This window comes from Canis aureus, chromosome 26 (genome assembly GCF_053574225.1).
Source record: "Canis aureus isolate CA01 chromosome 26, VMU_Caureus_v.1.0, whole genome shotgun sequence".
Lineage (NCBI taxonomy): Eukaryota > Metazoa > Chordata > Mammalia > Carnivora > Canidae > Canis > Canis aureus.
Genome location: NC_135636.1, coordinates 24,607,007 through 24,626,448, shown reverse-complemented (window position 1 = coordinate 24,626,448; position 19,442 = coordinate 24,607,007). Strand labels below are relative to the sequence as shown.

Sequence of the window (19,442 nt, the reverse complement as noted above, 5' to 3'; positions counted from 1 at the left end):
TCTGCAGCCAGTCTGGGGCTGGAACCCCAATGCCCTTGCTTTCTGGCCAGGGGCCCCGGGGGCAAGGCACCTCCTGTTATCAAACCTCAAGCTTCTCATCTAAATCAATGTGCTGAAGAGATCCAAGTTATTAGCCCAGTGTTTAATATATAGTATTCAATAAATGATCCTCTATTGGCAAACAAGGACTTTAAAAGATCTGGAAAAAAAACAATGGAAAGATCCAGTGGAAAAGGTGGACAACATGCACAAACAGATGAGGAGTTTAGGAAGACAAAGGGAAAAGATGGTGGGCAAAAAGCTGACTAAAAATTCCAGAACTATGCTGAAAAAAAAAAATACAGTATCAGAGAGGAAGTGTTCTTTTGATGAAGTTATCAGTAGACTGGACCTAAGAGAGGAAAGTGAACTTGGTGATGGGTCATGAGAAATTCTCCAAACTGGAAAGTGAAAAGGAGAGTAAAAATTCATGGTGCAGGCTTCCTAGATTTTTTAAGATGGTTGAAGCCCAGTGCCAGCTACATGCTGGCCAGTAGGGTCAGTCCCTCACTCACCCAGCAAATATGTATTGCACTGTTAAGATGTACCAGACAGGGGACACCTGGGTGGCTCACCAGTTGAGCATCTGCCTTCAGCACAGGGTATGATCCCGGGGTCCTGGGATGGAGTCCCTCATCAGGCTCCCTGCATGGGGCCTGCTTCTCCCTATGCCTGTGTCTCTACTTCTCTCTGTATGTCTCTCATGAATAAATAAATAAAATCTTAAAAAAAATACTTAAGATGAGATTGACCTTCTTAAAAAAAAAAAATAAGAAAAAGATGTGCCTGACAGTGTTCTTGGTACTAGGATCACAATGTGAGCAAAAGAATAGAGGTTCCTGCCCTCATGGAGCACACGTCTGAGAGGTGAGTCAGACTAATAATAAATAAGTAAAACATATAGCATGTATAGGTGTTCTATCCTATGCAGAAAAAATTCAGAAGGGCGTCAGGGAGAGAAGGGGAGATGCACTTTTAGAAGGGTATTTGGGAAAGGCCTCAATAAGGTGATTTGAGCAAAGACTGGAAGGAAGTAATGGAAGGAACCTTGTGATTATCTGGAAGAGCATTCGGGGCAGAAGAGCAGCTGGTGCAAAGGTCCTGGAGCATGAGTGCTCACAGCATTAGTGGGACATCTGGAAGGCCAGGGTAGCCAGAACTGAGTGATCAAGAATGGAAAATAAGGTCAGAGAGGTAAATGGGGAGATGAGAGCCACCAGGCCGGAGGCAGATGATCATGTAAGGATTTTGACTTCAACTGTGAAGGAAATGGGAGACTTTGGAAGATTTTAGCCAGAGGACTCACATGACAAAACTTCTGTTTCAATGGGATCCGTCTGATTATTATGTGGAGAACAGACAGGAGGGGACCAGGTGAAACAGGGAGGCCAGTGGGAAGTGTCCCAGAGACTTCTAGGTACAATTATGGCACCTGAAGTGGAGGTAATGGCAGTGGAGGCCATGGCAGGTTTGGGATTTGGGGTGCACTTTGAAGATGGGGCTGATGTTGGGAGAATCGTAATTGCTACCATTGCTGTTATTAGGGCTAATCAACACCTAGGAAGCTTTGTGAGGGACCCCCACCCAGAGAAGCTGCCCACCTGGCCCCTCCTGTTGGGGGAATCTCATTGATCCTGCTAGGTGGCGAGCTACCAGTGACCTTCCATCTCTGGAAGGTGGGGCAGGCTCCTAGCTCCCAGGCAGCCCAGGACAGGTGGCAGGCCCAGGTCTGCTCTGTCAGCCCCTCCGCTGTGAGGTTGAATCATTTGTTTACTCCCAATCAGCAAAGGTCAACAGCAGATTCGACTGGAGAAGCTGGTCCCTGCAGCACCAGGTGGCCCCATCTCGCCCGCTGAGTCCTTGTGGGGAGAGGAAGCACCCTCTCCTAGACAACCCACCTCCTGCAAGATTCCCCACCCCTCCCTCTCCTGCACTGCACTGCACTGCCCAAGCTCTACTCAGGGCCCCTGCCCTCCACCTGGCTGGCTCCCAAGGGCTCCTTGCTGGGGCCTCTGCATCCATCCCATCCTTTTCCATCCACCCCACTCAGAACAGCAGAGGGGCCTTTCTGAAAAATACAACAGCGTGGAGTCCTCTTCCTACCTTTAGATATCGGGCAAACTTCCATTCATCCATCACGTCCAACATCAATGCTCTCCTCTCCAGAAGGGCCTTCCTTAACCACCTGCTGGCTGGCTGCTGCTTCTGGCTCCCACAGCCCCAGTGTGCCCTCCTCTTCATTGATTCACACTGCATTACAAGGATGAATAGGGCACACATGCCCCTCCCCACTGGCCATGGCAGACCTCACTAAGCAATCAGGACACGCTTTGCTACTGAGCCCAGATCCAGCCTTGGGATCATGGCATCCTAGGACTAATTGTAACTAGAAAGATGTGAACAGGGACGCCTGGCTGGCTCAGTTGGTGAAGTGTCTGCCTTTGGCCCAAGTCCTGATTGAGCCTCATGTTGTCAGGCTCCCTGTTCAGCAGGAGTCTGCTTCTTCCTTTCCCTCTCCCTCTACCCCTTCCCCTTCTTGGGTTCTCTCTCTCTCTCAAAGAAATAAATAAAATCTTAAAAAAAGAAAGAAAAAGAGAGAGAGAGAAAGAAGAAGAAAGAAAGAAAGAAAGAGAGAGAGAGAAAGAAAGAAAAAAAGAAGAAAGAAAGAAAGAAAGAGGTGAATAAATAGGTTAAAACCTATTTTTTTTTCATCTCCAGTTGCCTGTTCATGTTATACACCACACACACACACATACACACACACACAGAGACACACACAACCACCTATAGACCATGGCTTCCTAGAGGGCAGGGTTAAGTGTCTTATTCATCTCACTCTCTCCAGGATGCCACAGGAGGGCTGGCACTGCGTAAGTGCTCACCAAGGCTCATCCTCCACTCAACCCCTACCTGTGGCCTAGAGATAGCTGGCAAGCGCCTCACTGACAATCTGATTCTATCCCGTTTCACAGGCCAGACAACAATGGTCTTTGTCCCCCTCCCCTGAAGCTACCTGGAAGGGCAGAGAGCACCCCTAGGACAGGAGCCGGGTCATCTCTACCTCCCTTGCCCAGCAGAGGCTCTCAATCTCAGAATGTCCTTTGCACCCAATTCCAATGGGCATTTGTGTCTACCCTGCTCAACTTTGGGCCTCCCTTAGGAGGAAACTCACAGACGGTTTGAGGAGAAATTTGGGGAACTGAAACCTTCACCCTCTCTCAACTCTTCCCCCCACACTGTCTACATTGACTGTTGTGTCTCATCGCAAGTTAAAAGCCAAGGTTGTTGGGGTCAAGGGTAGGATTGACAGCATTTCTCAGTAATGTCCCATGTCCACCGATAAAAGGATTCTGGGGACATAGGTCTTGGAAATTCTGTGTAAGATCGTCCCCCTTGTGAAGCTTCGCGTTACATATTAGCACATAAAAGAATCTCACTCAGGCGAAAAAAAGTTTGTCAAACTTTGCCTGATCTGGTTCTTCAGACTTATTTAACCACACACTTTTTTTCCAAGTTCCTGTTTGCATGTCTATTGGTTAGCAGGCTGTGTGTTACATCAAAAACCTCAATCGAGCTAGTCTATACAACAAAAAGAGTGTGCTAGCTTTTGTGACTGAAAAGTCTCGAAGCCATGAGGGCCTCAGGTACAGTTACATCAAGGGCTCAGCCCCGTTGCTGGGGAATCCCCTCGCGTCTGACTTCCCTCATGGCAACAAATGGCTGCAGGAGTTCTGGCCACCCCATTTGAGCACACACTTCACAGAGCAAGAGAAGCCTTCTCTATGGACTGCAAGTCCTGGCCCTATTTAGATTCAGTGCTCATCCCTGAGCCAATCACCGGGCAAGAGGAACGGGCCTGGAAAGCCCACCAAGGATGAAGTCGTCGTGTTTTCTACAAAGCCTATGGCGATGTCCCCTCATCCCACCTACCCCCACCCCATTTCTTCCTGCTAAGATCCTGAGGATGGTTAGGGCCCTTCCAGAGCCCTGCATGTAAATCTTGATTTGTCCAAAAGCCATGTAATCCTCTTCACTCACAGTTGGTTCAGGAATGGCTGTAAGACTTGTTTCGCTAATGAGATGCAAACAAATACCTGCTGGGTGGGGCTTCTAGCAAAACTTTCGCCTTTCTGATATAAAGAACAGACCAGGCTGGTATGCCCTTTTGCCCTGTTACCATTCCTTCTTCATCAAACCCAGAATGAGGATCTGATGCCTTAGAGGTGCAGCAGCCCTCTTGGGACCATGAGGCAGCAACTGAAAGCTAACACCACCATGCTAGAGATGGCAGGACAGAAGGACAGGTCCCAAGGCCTAGACAGCATCGCCAGGCAGCTGCGTAGGCCCTGGACTGCTATCTTCAGTACGAAATTAGAAATTCGTATTTGTTTAAGCCAAAGGCATTTCTAACTGACACAAGGCCGAGCCGTTTTTTGCAAACTTGGACTTGTGTGGGCAAGAGACACAGCCTGGAAGGCATGGTTCATGTTTCATTGAATCCCAAAGACTTCTTAAACACAGACTGCCCCCTGGATGTTTGTGAGAAAGCAGATTATCCAAGCCTTTATCCACTCCAGCAGGGGGTCGAGTGCTCCCTGTTCGAGCAGGGTACCAGGAGCCACATGCCAAATGGCAGGCTGCAGAAGGCAGCCACTGCCTCTTTTGCCCCCATCTCAGGGTGTCCCAGGGCTGTTGTAGGACTGATTTCAGAGGCCTTTAGCAACGCCAACACAAAAGCACATCCTTCATTCCAGATATCGTTGGGGTTCAGAAAAATCTATCCAGAGCCCTAAACATACTCCCCTTTCCGTCCCAGTCATTCTGGGGTCTCTCCTGAGAAAATACTCCAAAATAAGAAGAGAAAAAGCCAAGAACACAAACATTATCATCACAGCCAGATATACCATAGCCAAAAAACAGAACAAATCTAAATGCCTTAACACAAGGGAAAGATTAAGAAACTGTTTGATGGAATATTACACGGATGTGAAAATGATGCTTACAAAGTTGGTAATAGCAAAGGGAAATACACATAATGTTTGTTACTAAGAAAGCCAGCCACACCATCTTATATATATGGTATAATCTCAGTTACACAAAGATTGCACCAGTGAGGAAAGAAATAGACTGAGATGTTAACAGCAGTTGTGCCTGGTTGGGGTTACTCTGACTACTTTGGGGCAGGGGGCGGATTTTTCCTGCTGTTCTCTATTTTCCCATTTTGCCTATATGTTCTACTTTTGTAAGCAGAAAGAACAAAATTGACTCTTCTTTTAAAAGCTTCCAGGACCCTCCACTGCATGAGATCATTGCTGTCATCTCCCCTCCAGTAAAGCAGATAATCAAGGGCTTCCGAGAGCCGGTGACCCTTTCTGCACTTGGCCAAAATAAAAACAAGCTTCCAAACCTGGCATATTTGATTAATAGCTTGAAATTCTTTCAACAGGCAAAGGGAGTGGTGGGGAAAGGGGAAGATCAACACCCTATTTTTAAATGCTGACGTAAGCTTACAGGAACTAAAGACAAGAGGAGGTACGCACCATTCCAGGCCTTATGCAAATCTATGCAAATAAGATGCGGTCCCTGGCTAAGTGAGAATTCTGGGCCTGAGCTTCCACCTGGATTCCTGGGTCTCACTGAGCTGGGCGGGTGGAGGTGGGGACAGGGGAGGGGGAATAGTGATGACCCCCATTCCCTGAGCACCTACTAAAGGTCCAGCTTTCAAGTCAGTTTCCCAACCTAGAGCTCCTCTGCCCCTGGGCACAGCCTGAGGTGTGAGATGATTGTCCCCAGTTTGCAGTTAAGTCAAATGGGGCTCAGAGAGGGAAGTGATTTGTGCAAGGTCACTGAGGGCCCAGCCAAGTTGGAAGCTGGTGGTGCCTATGACCAGGCCAGACAGTCCTGGGACACAAGGATGTGGCACCTCTGGTCCTCCAGCAAAGGGGAGGGGAGGGAGGGGAGAAGGGAAGGGAAGGGAGGAGAAGACAGGAGGGGGAGGGGAAAGAGGAGGAGGGGAAGGGAGGAAGGAGAAGGGAGAGGAGGGGAAGGGAAGGAGGGGATGGGAGGGAGGGGATGGGAGAGGAGAGGAGAGAGACAATGCCATCAGACATCCAGATGAGATACATGCACAAACCTTACCTTGCCTTTGCACACGCTGTGCCCTCTGACTGAAATGCCCCACTGACCTCTACTGGCTTATTCTAACTCCCCAGTTGGCTCTGCTCCAAACTCCCCTTACCAGAGGGGCCTCAGTTGACTCCTCTACATAAAAGAGCATCACTTGCCCATAACTCCAACCCCAATATCTATGCCCTGCCCTACCCTGCTTGATTTCTCTTCATAGCACTTACCACCTGTCTTCTGTATGTATTTGCTAATGACAAAACAGTGGGCTCTGTGATAGTAGGGAGTTCAGCTTTGGGGTTCACCTGTGTTTCCAACACTTGGTGCATACCTGGTGTTTAAGACCCAAGTGTCAAATGAATTAGTGAGTAAATAAACGAATCCCAATCCCCTCAGGACCTAGCTATATGAGCTTGGACAATGATCCAACGGCAATAAAAATAGCATAATTATTAATGGCACGTTACTATTACTATAACTAACATTTCTGAGCACATATTTTTACATTCTTCATTTAACCCTCAAGTGGACCATATGAGGCAGGAGGTAGACATATTTCCATTAGACAGCTGCAGAGGCTGAGGCCCCAAAGAGTCAGCTGCATTGCCCAGAATCATTGCATCACCAGCAGAACCTGAATTCTAGAGCTTACTTCCCTACCCACCACGTGATGATGTGCTAGGTGGATGCCACCCAATGAGAGGGCAGGTGCTATATTTGCATTATTCATAGCTGTATACCCTGTGTCTGGCACTAACTTGCTCTGGATGAGAATTAGTTAAATAAATCAGCGGTTCTCAAAGTCCAGTCCCTGGATCAGCAGCAGCATTGGGAACTTGTTAGACATGTTGAATCTCTGTCAGCTGCAGACAGATTGAGTCACAACAGTGTGTGCCTAGAGTGTCAGAACCCAAGGATCAGTGAACAGAAGCCCCTGACTGTTGCTCCGTCCCTAAAGATGGGCTAGTCATTCAGTAGGGTCTTAGTGAGGGCAGAGTGAGAATCTCCTCCAGTACCCGACCTGGCAAGGGCTCCAGCTTTCCTGGTTCTTCCCCACAAGCTCCTGGAGGAAAAGTGTTTGGCTCACATTTGAGGCCTTTGATTTTGGCCTCATCTGAAGGGGAAGATGCCAGCTTGTCAGAGGGAGAGGAGAGCTGGGAGTGATGGCGCTGGAGCAGGAGGATCTATTATTAATTACCATGTAACATTGATTAAGAGCCCACAGGGCACCGCTGCTACAGGAGCTTGGGACAGCCTGCACTCCTGCCTGGAGGGGAAAATGATTAGCCACATTATGAAAGGAAATATTCATCCGGTAGCAGCCCTGAGCAAACACCTCCAGGAGTAGGGGGATTTCCTTCTCCCAGGGATCTCTCCTCCTCGAACCCGGCAGCTGACTCGGTGGCCCGGGGCAGGTTTGCTGGGGTAGAGGGCTGGACCAGCTGACCTCTGGCCTGCCTGCAGTCAAGGGATGGATTGACAAACCTGAGAGCACATGCTCCTCTGCCCAGTTCTAGGTCCGAGATGCTCAGCTCAACATCTTGAGAAAGCAGTTCAAGGTGGCTGGATCTTCCTGATTACTTGAAAGACAGAAGCAAACTGGATTTGGATCGCAAATCTCCTCATTTTAAAATATAGTTAAAATAAATCCCAGGTTTCTAGCTAGTCAGCTGTTATTGTCACATTTAATCTTTTCAACAAACTCTCTTCTAGATGAGGAGACAGGCTCAGAGTGGTCACCAGCAAGTTAGTGGAAAAGCTGGGATTCAAGCCTACATGTACTTCCTGAGTCCCAGGTATCTTGCCCCTTGTGTCCCCTAAGCCACCTAAACATATTCCAGAAAGTCTACGGTTGCTGCCCAGTCTGGCTACACCCCTCCCAACTGTGCCTCACACCCAAGTAGAGCATAGAAATCCCTAGACAGACAACACATCTAAGTGTTTGGATTTGGACACCTGGTCAACTCACCTATGCTGTGCTTCTAGAGGTAACTCCCTGCTGTTTCTAGAACCAAGTGCCCATGAGCCAGCCTCCCCATCCCACTGGGTCTGCTTCTGATTTCTGACTTCACATTTCCAAGAGAGTCAAATGGGACTGACCAACTGCCTCTCACTTTGGGACCCTGAGAGCACCATGGGACTGTTTCCTTCTGCCACTGACTAGCCTCAGGCTTTACACAAGACCCTACCCTTCTCTGGGACTCTGTATCCTCGTGTGCCAAAGAGGACTGTTTAGACCCAAGAATCAAGTTCCTGACCTCATTAGGTCTATGATCAAGTCACTGACCAAGGTGATTGCTAAATTCCAGAGTAAGAAGACAGATGCTATAGATGGTGGTAGCAAGGAGGATGATGCCAAGATACCAGCTAACAGTGTTTCCATGCAACCTACGAGCCGGGCACCTAATGTGGACTCTCTGGTTTAAGCCTCATGCCAGCCTTACAGACAAGGCTGTATAGTAAGTGTCATTTTCCAGAGACAAGATTCAAGGCCAGGGAGGGAAATTACCTAGAGCACAGTCTCTGAGGCATCACTCCGATGTCCACCCCACACCCTGTCCCTTGGCCCCTGAACATGAGGCACGTTGGCTCCTTCTAAATTTCTCCATCTGCAGTCCAGGCCACAGCAGATCCCTGGGGGCTGAGTGAATTGCTCTTGTTTCCCAGGAAACCATTCTGAGCCCTGCGGACTTATTAAGGAGTCCACAAACTTGGGCTAGAGTTTTTAAATTGGTCCAGGTGACTACCAATCCCCAGGGAGGTAGTAAGCTCCCCGTGCTTGCAGGTGTGCAAGCTAAGGCAGGACAATGAATTCAGGGGAATGCTGTAGCAGAGTTTCCAACACCAGATGGGGAGACAGAGTATGAGCTAAAGCAGCAGCTTTCTTGGGGAGAAAATAGAAGTGAGGAGTCAGACTGCCTAGGTTCAAAGCCTACCTCCTTTGCTCTCTGACCTTGGGCAGGTTACTAAGCTTCTTTTAGCTCTGTGTCCTTGCATTTAGAACAGAACTAGTAATAGGCCCTCTCATTGCATGGCTGTAAGATTACACAAATTAATATGTGGGAAGAGTATTTAGCAGAGTATCTGGCACATGGCAAGTTTATAGCATATAAGTTTAAAGCATTGGCTATTACTTTCAAACTTTTGATTTTAACTTTGGAGTCCGATCTTCCTAGCCAAACTTTCGTGGATGACGATATAAGAAATAGATCAAAGAAAAGCTGCTTGCCCGAGGAAGTGGGGGAGCCCTGTCGAATCTGCCCCCTTCCTGTGACAATCTCAGTACCACATCAAGGGTCTGCGTGGCTGATGTGCCAACCACAGCCTATGCCACTGCAGATCCCCCACCTCACAGGCTCAGAAATGCTCCCTGCCATCAAAATCTGGTCTATTCAGGGTTCTCAAAACGATGATGTTCAGCAGCCACATTTTACAGATGGAGAAACTGAGGTCCAGAGAGAAATGGGAGCTTGCTCAGGGCACCAGCCAGTTAAGGGACAAGTTCCCTTGACAAGGCAGAGGGGCTTCTCAGCCCCATTTCCAGGGGAAAAAAAAAACAAACACCAGGTCACAGAGGGGCCCTGAGAGCCTCTTCATCACTCCTTCCACAAAGCAGGGCCTCCCATGGCAGGAAATTGGCTTCTGAGAACAGTTGTGGCCTGCTGGAAAGTTAGCAAGAGGAAGTGATATTTAGAGAAGGAAAGAAGGGTGGCAAGAAGAGAGAAGGTTGAGGTGGGGGGGGGCGGGGAGGCAGCACAGGCTTCTCAGAGACAGAGAAAGGCCCTGCCTGGCACCACTTGCCAAGCCTGGGAGGGAGGAACCTACATTTGGCAAACCTAGGGCAGCACTCAGACTCCCCCACCACCCCCACCAGGACCCTGCACTGGGACTGGCTCTCGGGGAAGGCATGGTCACAGGCTGCCCAAGATGTCCTGTCTGATAGGATTCGGTCTGAATCCCACCAGGAGAGGCCTGCAGAGACCATCGGGTTCCAGACCCTCTACTTTACAGAGGGGACACCAGCCGAGAGAGGGGCAGTGGGGTTATCCAAGCGTATCATAAGAACAACAACAATTTATGAACTACATGTGTTTGAATGCCAGCTATAGGGCAGGCACAACTCGAAGTCCTCGTAAAACAACCCCACGGGGAAGGATCATGCTCCCCATTCCACAGATAGGCACATCTAGGTTACAGAACGTGCCTGGCATGCAGCTGGTACTTGGTCGGGTGGGGATCACACACCCCATGACTTGACAGCTACTTTGTCAGTGGGAAAAGGATCTTCTTTCTGGAAGTTCAAGCATTAGCAAACACGGGTAAAGGGGACATTAGCGTTTGGGGAACCACTGTAGAGCTATAGAAACCATGTGTGGGCAGCTGCCTTCCACACAGCTAATATTCCTCTCACACTAGCTTCAGAAAAGCCAAACAACTGATTTTTCCAGATTCCCTTGTGGCCATGAGTAGCAGGCGACACTGATATGATCAATGAGATTAAGGGAGATGCCTCAGAGACTGTATTTCTCCACAACAAGAAAGCCTTTTCTTTTGTACTTACTCCTTTCCCTTCTCCCTCCGTGGAACAAAGATGCAATGCATGAGACCTGGCAGTCATCTTGGAACTTTGAGGCACCAGGAATGAGGACAAAGGGCTACATGCTGAAGATGGCAAAGACACTGGCGAATAGAGCCCCGGTCTCTGCGGCATCAGCAAGAGCTGGTTCCGGGGGACCTACCCTGGACTTCTTGCCGTGTAGTACAGCGAGCACCAACCAGGTTCTGCCTCGATAGCAGGGTTCCTGTTATTTGCTGCTGAATGTATTACTAACTTTGCTGATGGTGGGAATGAGATGGCCCCGCAGGCCTGCGTGACCCCAAGCCCATGCTCTGTGGAATCCCACCGCCTCCCAGGGGTCACCCCTTTCCCCTTCCTGTCTCTCCCCAAATGCAACAGCATTAGGCCTCTGCCTGGAACAGAGCTCAGAAAAGACTCCTGAGCAATTAATTGCCCCTCAGGCCACACTGTCACCAGCCACCAGACCACCTGGTGTGAACGTGCAGGAGAATTGTAAGGAATGGAGTCTTGCCCTGAACCCACTGACGTGAAAATTCCAGGGTACCAAGTATCCAGAAACTTGGACCTCCAGGCACCACATTTGACTTGGCCCACAATTATCTGATATCTCTACCCTTCGTTTGACTACTAAACAAATATTAATTGAGGGCATGCCAAGGTTCAGGTGCTCACAGGTGGACAAAGCTAGCCAGGTCTCGCGGAGAGGCAGACAAGAAGCAAGCCAGCAGATGTATTCCTCTTGATACCACCCCTCACCTTTGTAAAGCTCTTTACAGTTAACATTATCTAACTCCACCCCTCAGTGACCCTGCACAGTAGGGATTGATTTTACAGAAGAAACAAAGAACTAAGTAGAGGGACGCCTGGGTGGCTCAGTAGCTGAGCGTCTGCCTTCAGCTCAGGGCATGATCCTCGAGTCCTGGGATCGGGTCCTGCATTGGGCTCCCCTTGGGGAGCCTGCTTCTCCCTCTGCCTGTGTCTCTCATGCATGCATGCATGAATGAATGAATGAATAAATAAATAAATAAATAAATAAATATATAAATAAATCTTAAAAGAAAAAAAAAAAAAACTAAGTAGAGACTTCCCCAAGATCACCCAGCCACCCATGTCCCAGAGGCAACAAGTTTTGAACCTTGGTCAGTCTGGTTGCAATGGCCCCCTCAAGGTATGTCTTCTGTCACCAGAACAATCAAAGCAGGTCCCTCTGCCATCAGCATTTGTTGCTCTGGGCGCCACAGAACAACCATCAGAAATAAAAGGCCTCCACCCAAAAGCAGAGTTGGGCTGGGACACAGCATTGCCAGCTACACAACAACCCCCTCGTCAAGCTGTTGGCGCCTGATGGTTCTTTAATTATTCATCCCCGCTGAACACAGGCCCAGGGCTTCAGCCATGGTTTTTTGGAGCTCACCCGTGCGGGAGCCTGGGTAATGAGTCCAGACCTGTCAAGAAGTTTGGAATCTGTCTGCCCACAAAATGTTCCCTGGTCCTCCCACACCAGCCCCATCAGGCATAGCAGAGTACGACAACGAGCCAGGATGCTTCAAAGACACCACGGCCTGGGCAGAGTTTGCAGTTTTGAGGGCTCAAACCTCTTGGCCTGATTTCCATCCCATCCAGCTCAAGGTCTTTCAGACTTCGAGCTAAGCAGAGGAAGTTATGAGGGTAGGTGATGGGTAGGGGCGGGAGGTGGTCATTTCTCCAGGGGAACTGCGGGGAGGCAGTGGTTCAGTGGTTTGAAGAAGCCACCAGATAAGATCTCATTTCTCAACATGGACAGAGCGAAACAGACCTGGCTTATATCTTGGTTTTGTTATTGGCTAGCTGTGTGTCCTTGGACAAGTCATTTACCCTTTCTGTTCAGGTCCCTTGAGTATGAAATGGAGATTGATTCATCCCATGAATGTGTATTGGGTTCCTACCGTGCTCCAGGCACTTGGGATACAGCAGTGAAAATAACAAACCAAGCCTTGCTCTCACAGTGGGGCTTTTGTAAAGGTTGGAGTACAGCATCGTGGCCCATATTAGTAAGGACTTCACTCCTGGTTGTTATAACTTTTGTTATTATAAGAGAATTGAGGCTTTATATATACAATTCTTTTCCATCACCCACCTTGTGTGATCATTGTTACCACAGCAGAGAAGATTCCCCCGTTTGCTGTACACACATGTGCCAGATCTTTTGAGGGAATTTATATCTTCCTCCAAAGTTGCCTTTGACAGTCATAATTCCTACCCTGCAAGCTTTTTGTCTCATTCATTTTCCCTCTGTCCCAAAGTCTCCTAACTTGTCCTAGTCTCATCTGGAGTTTAGCAGGGACCTCCCAGTGACTGTTTCCTTCAACTCATGCCCTTGTTCACCCAGCCATTCATTCATTCGCTGGACAAAATCCATGAAGTCCTACAGAGTGCCGGTCCTTTTGTGAATGAGATACGTACAAGTCCTGCCTTGTGGAGTTTCCATCTCAAAGGGAAGACGGAGGACAGGCAAGAGTGTACTGTGCCCTCAGGTGTGGATGCTAGGAGAAGGTAGGGAGAAAGGACCATTCCAAACTGGCTGTTGAGGGAACATCTCGCTGCGGAGGTGACATCTGAGCCCCACCGGGTAGCCTGTCCTCGGCTCCCAGCTGGCCACCACACGTGATCAGGCAAAAACACAAAAACAGGCACAGATAAAGCCTGGTGACTCCCTGGACTCACTCAGACTCCTAGAATAAGGGCTTGAGAGGTTATCTCAGAAGCCAACTCCAGCTCTGATGAGTTGGGAGAACAAGGAACAGAGAGGGAAGGGGGTTTCCCAAGGTCACAGAGCCAGCGAGGGCACACCTCCTAACTCCAGCTGGTGCTGTCTTCACAGAACCACTCATTGCCTTTCTAGATGTCACATTAAGGGGTCAGGAAGATCCCAGAAGACAGAGGGTCACATGGGTTCAGGGACAATCTGGAGACAGAGAAACACAAAGCATCCCCCCTCTTCCAGCCGTGCTTGTCCTCATGCTCAGAGAACCACAGGAACCCACAGTGAGCAGCCCCCATCCTGGCTCAGCATCTGGGAACCATGGTTACAGTTGCCTTTTGACGGGTAGGGGATCCAGAACGCCTTCGAGCAAGCCCCTGGTTCCTAGAGGTTGTGTCAGAAGCCGGAGCAAGGTTCCAGGGGACAAGCTGGAGGTCACCAGTCGCCCTGGGATACCACCCCTTTCACCTTCCCCTTCCGAGCTGATCATCCGGGCACCTTGCACCACCGCGAAATCCTTTTTAGAGCCCTGAATTAAAAATAAATTTGCAAGCACATAACCAGATGTTACATGGGGAAAAGATAAATAACTCAGCCTGTCAAGGAACTGCCTCATCTCAGTCAACCCTCTCTCTTTCACAAGGTTTTAATTTTTAATTTCACAGCGGTAACTATAGCAACCTGCAAAAATAATATATTCCAAAGCAAAACAACTTTCTTGGCTCTGGCTTGGCATCTCCATGTTCCCTCCTTCCCTCCTCTCTACCAACTTCACGCAGGTCTGTGCCCAGAGTGGATGAATGTTCTCAGCCTTGAACTCCCTTATTCATCAAGCAATTCATTCATTCGTATGCAAGTGCCTCCTGTCACCCAAATCCACACCACTCCTGAGTTTGGGTAAGGGAATGTTAGACATTGGGTTCAGAATCTTGAGGGAGGCCATATTTCCTAATATATTTGGTTTCTAAGTTTTGAGTAGACAGGAGAGTCTACTAAGAGTCTGGCTAGCAAGGAACACCTGTATTCACTGCAAACCTAATTTGTCCCAGGGTCAGTGCCGGGCACTGGGTGAAAGAGCCAAAGAAGACTAAGCCCACATTCCAGAAGTCCAAAGTCCTGTGGGGGAGACAGACATATAAAGAGATCATTGCAGGGGCGCCTGGGTGGCTCAGGCAGGTCGAGTGTCTGCCCCTTGTTATCAGCTCAGGGTCATGAATTCAAGCCCCACACTGGGCTTCCAGCACTGAGCTCACTTAAAAATAATAATAAAACATTAAAAAAAAAACAATAGATCATTGCAATAAGAGAAGACAAGTCTTGGATAAAAGGGGCGGATCATGTACACAAATAGGGCACAAAAGAAGGAAGAGGTTTCAATATCTAGGGTGGTCTGGGAAGGCTTCAGAGAGGAGGTGACTTCTGAGATGGGTCTTGCTGATGAGCAGAAGTTTTCTGAGTACCAAACATAGGAAAGGGCATGCCAGGCAGGTGGAATGGAAGTGCAAAGGCAGAGACATGGGAGACCGGTTGGTGGGGCCCACACACAGGACGTAGGCTCTGCCTCAGTGGAATGCTAGATTGGTTAGGGGGTGGGTATAAGCACATAGAGCCTAGATCACTATGCTGAGGACTTCTGCTTGGAGGCAAGGGCAAACCAGCAAAGTATGGGGGGTGGACAAAACATATTTTAAGAGATGATCTGGGGTCAAGTGTGGAGAATGGATCAGAGGGGATGGAGGGGAGACAGACTGTGGGCTATGCAGCAGGGAGTGGTCTAAAGGGTTTGGTGGCTGCAGGGCAGAAAGGAGTCTCAATTTGGGCTCCCTAAGAAGCAGACCCCAAGCCAAGGGCTCAAATGTATGTGAGAGGCCATCCCCAGAAGCATTGATTGCAGGTGGGGAAGTGAAAAGAAAAGAGAGGAAGCCATTAGGTGTTTAGTGAGAAGCCACTGGAGCTGAGCTCTGCTGGGCTGCTCTAGAGTCAGCGTCTAGGGTTGTGGCCCCTGATGGCAAAGTACCCGGAGGACTTAAATGCCAGTGTCTATACTAATTGGCTGAGGCTGTTCCCGGGAAGCAGCAGGTCCCTGGCACGGCTGACCTGCAGGCTTAGGAGCAGAGCAGCTCCGGTGGCCAGAGGAAGTCCCCACACAGACTCCTGTGCTGGGAGCTGGACTCAGGACCAGAACACCCCAAAAGGGGAAAAAAGGACCAAAGAGATAGGGACAAGGCATCAGTCTCATCTCATGCCCGAGTGAAGTTCTACAAGACAATAAGTGGGCATAAGGACCCCCGACATCTGCGGGGATGGGCAGACGCCCTAGCTGAGGCAGCCGCTACAGGGCAACATGCCCCAAGTAGGGATGGACCCGACGCCCTCTGGATCCAGGCGGGTTAGGGCTGGCTGGATGGACACTGATCAGATACAGGGCAGGAGCCCCCAGAGCAGCCCTCGGGGCCCACACGGGAGGGGCCAGACCTTCCTTCCGAATGGAGGGACTCTGGTCTCAGGGATGCAGAGCTATCCCCTAGTCCATCCCATGTGGAATGTGGCAAGAAAATGCGTCATTTGAGAATATGCACATGCAGGGAAGTATTCACATAGAGAGGTAGCATGGATGTGTGACCTTGGGCGAGTGACTTCACCTTTCCCGGCCTCAGTTCCCCCTCTGTAATGAGATGCGGTTTATAGAAGTGCCTACTGCACAGGCTCCTTGTGAGGATGTCATTAGGTGCTGCTTCGTGATGCTTGGAAGTCACCTAGTAAAGATGACCTGTTATTGTTATTTGGGGCAATATTTTTGAGCACAGCACACATGTCAGGCCCCCAGGGATACAGCAGTCATCACACACACACACACACACACACACACACACACACACTGTTCCTGCCCCTGCCCTCGTGCTGCATACAGCCTCGTGGACATGCTGAAGTGCTTTATATAGAACGTTAAAGAAAGCAAGATAGGAAATTATGCATAAAGCTTGATTCTAATTTTGTTTAAACACACACTCTCACAAAGGCCCGAGGGATATACACCAACATGTAACGATACTTAACACTAGATGGAAGAATTGAAGGTGGCTTGCATTTTTACAATTCTTTTCTGTTTTTTTCTTTTAAAAATTTCACCGTGGATTGTATTATTTAAATACCCATTTTCCAAAAAGAAAAGAAAACAAACATGTTTCTTTCTCTGGCTTCCCTACCCTTTGTACACTTTATCTGCTTTCTCGGGGCGCAGGAGCTCCCCCAACTAGGGGCGGCTCACTGGTGCTTGCCGGGGTCCCAGAACCTGGCCTCTGCATCCCCAGCGGGGTGCACGGTGAGCCAGGGCTGGAGGGGAGTCATCGGATCTCCGGTCCTGGACTGACTGCCTGACTGTGAGTTGGAAGGAAGAGTTGAGCTCCCTGTCAGTCTGCCTGTGAAGATGGCCTCTGCCCCAGGGGTCTAAGGACACGGTCTGTGTGTGTCCCTCGACCTGTGACCAGAGAGACAGAGCAGAACAGTGCTGTGGATCCATGCGAGCAGTCCCACGGGCCTGCATGTCCAAGCCTCGTTCTCTAGATGGCTTTCTATATGCTGACATTTGTACTTCATCTCTAGGCTCCTCGGCCCCTCTGTTTCTGAACTTGAGTGGGAGAGAAAGGAAAGTTGCATAGACATCATCGAACCACAAGGGCTGCACCTGGATCCTAGAAACTGGCTATTCATAAAGATATTAGCCACTGTTTTTTCTCAGGTTCCCTATCTAGTTTGACACCTAGGATTGTGTGACATGCTCAATCAGTGCTCATGGGAAGGTCTCATAGGCCCCCGTGGTGGACTTGATGATATCCGTCTGAATCTGTTGTTGGAAAAATGATCCTTTGGCCACATCATGTGGACTTCTTGGAGCTTCCTTTAACAGCATTCAGACAAGGGTGGTCATGGGCGTCATGGAGGATCAAAGTGATTTTTCTGTTATTGATGTAGGGACATATACATGGATATATGATATGTAGGAGAAAGGAGCCCTTTCTCTGGCCAGATTGCTGATCTTGGGGTACACGAGTCTTAGTCTGCTTGTTAGTGGCCCTCTTCCCTATTACATGTGGAGAGTGGGCTTATAGGATAAAGCAAAAAGATGACTGTCAGGACACCTGGGTGGCTCAGCAGTTAAGAGTCTGCCTTCGGCTTAGGGCCTGATCCCAGGATCCAGGATCGAGTCCCATATTGGGCTCCTTGCAGGAAGCCTGCTTCTCCCTCTGCCTGTGTCTCTGCCTCTCTCTCTCTCTCTCTGTCTCTCTCTGTCTTATGAATAAATAAATAAAATCTTAAAAAAGAAAAGAAAAGATGACTGTCGAATCCCTCTGTCCAGCTATTCCTGAAACTGCCTTCCTACCTTAGAACCAGTACATTCCCTTTCTTTCTTAAGTAAGTACAAGTTGGCTTCTTATCTATTGAAACTGACGGAATTCTGACCAACATAGTGGAACAGACATCTACTGGGCAGAAGCTGGTGGCCACCCGAATCCATGCCCCCCTTTCTATACACCCTGAGAAGATCAGGCAAGTTCCTGGGTCGTGACCCTGTACTTCCATCACTGCTAGGTCACTACCTGGGTCCCCAAACAGACCAGGTGAGATGGCCATGAGCCCCTTCCAAGCATGCCCATGAAATCTCCTACATGGCCCTAGTCCTACCTTTTCTTCTCCTCCACTGGGGGAGGCAAAAGATCCAGAAAGGAGCTCCAACACCTAAAAGTATGTCAGAGCCACTGGGTAGTAGGAGAGGTGTCCCAATGACTGTGATGAGTTGACCCACACAGGGTTTTAGCATGAGTGAGAAACACACTATTGAATTGACCACTGAGAGTTTGGGGTTGTTTGTTACAGCAACCATCCCGCCCTGATCACTAAATAGGATGGTACTTTGGAGGTCATACCTGAGAGCTATGACCCTGCGGAGTATCAGAGCTTTCATTCCACCAAAGATATTTATTAATTTTTTATTGATTTATTGATTCTGTGCTTGCACAGCCCCTCTGCATTTCTCTTTATTCTACTCTGGCCTCAATGGCCTCCTTCCCCATCTATCTGTCTTACCTGCCTGGACCCTAAGTTCCCCAAGAGCCAGGTTCTTTGTCTTCTTCTTCTATGCTGTATCCCAGGGTCTAGTTAAGTGCCAGGCATACAGTAAGTACTCAATAAATATTGATTAGCTGCTTTGCAAAATGACTACATACACAGAATTGTTTGAGGCTTCAGTGGGGTTCTGACTGTGAGGCCACATGGCACACAGCAATTCCTCAGGAAATACAGAGTAAAAGGAGCTAACAACGATACCTGTGGGCTGGGGAAGGTGCCCAGAGGGAGGGCAGATGTTAGCCAGGGCTGTCCTATGCCATCCCCTCCAGAGTCCGTTTTCTGGTTCCTGGTTGGTCCCAGAGTCCACGCAGGAGGCAGAACTGGAACAAAGCAGGCAGTGGGGGAAACCAACGCTTCTCTCAAGGAACCCCATTCCCGGGGCACCAATGGGATGGGGGGGTTGGGACTGCAGTCGGGGTGAGGAGACACATCAGGAAACATCACTCCGAAGGCTTTTGCTACATGAGCAGCCTTGGAGCAGACTTCTCACCTTTGTCTCCCTATGGAGGTGGATGTGGGATGCCTGATATGCTTCTGGGGAAAAGCTTTCCCTTAGCAGTTTATGATCTCGTCTCGAAATGTTAACTCCTTGCACTGAGTCTACTTGCCCAAGACAGGTTCCAGGGATTTGGCCCAAGACTCCCCAGATAATGTCCAAAGTGCACAACTGGGCAGCTGGGGCTGGGCTGGCGTGCCCAAGCAGCATAACAAGTGGAGAACCAGGAAGCAGGAGTGGGGGAAAGGTCTCAGCATAGCCTGAGCTTCGCAGCCAGAATGCCTGGGTTTAGATCCTGGCTCTGGCTACGTACTAGCTCTGAGACTTTGGACTACTTA

General features: G+C 49.2%; 2 long non-coding RNA genes across 6 annotated transcripts in view; one reads left to right on the top strand and one right to left on the bottom strand.

The window, feature by feature from the left end:
• Positions 1-19,442, bottom strand: part of LOC144298071 (uncharacterized) — a 93,374-nt gene that overhangs the window by 48,614 nt on the left and 25,318 nt on the right. The window contains exon 1 of one of the 5 annotated variants that reach the window (XR_013365049.1): positions 2,143-2,410. The exons of 3 other annotated variants lie outside the window; for them this stretch is intronic. This is a non-coding gene — a long non-coding RNA (uncharacterized LOC144298071). Of the gene's footprint in view, positions 1-2,142; positions 2,411-19,442 lie in introns of those variants that run through there. One more of the 5 variants, XR_013365048.1, reaches the window with a different exon arrangement.
• LOC144298072 (uncharacterized) overlaps positions 1-19,442 on the top strand; it is a 76,938-nt gene that overhangs the window by 42,950 nt on the left and 14,546 nt on the right. The window lies entirely within an intron of this gene.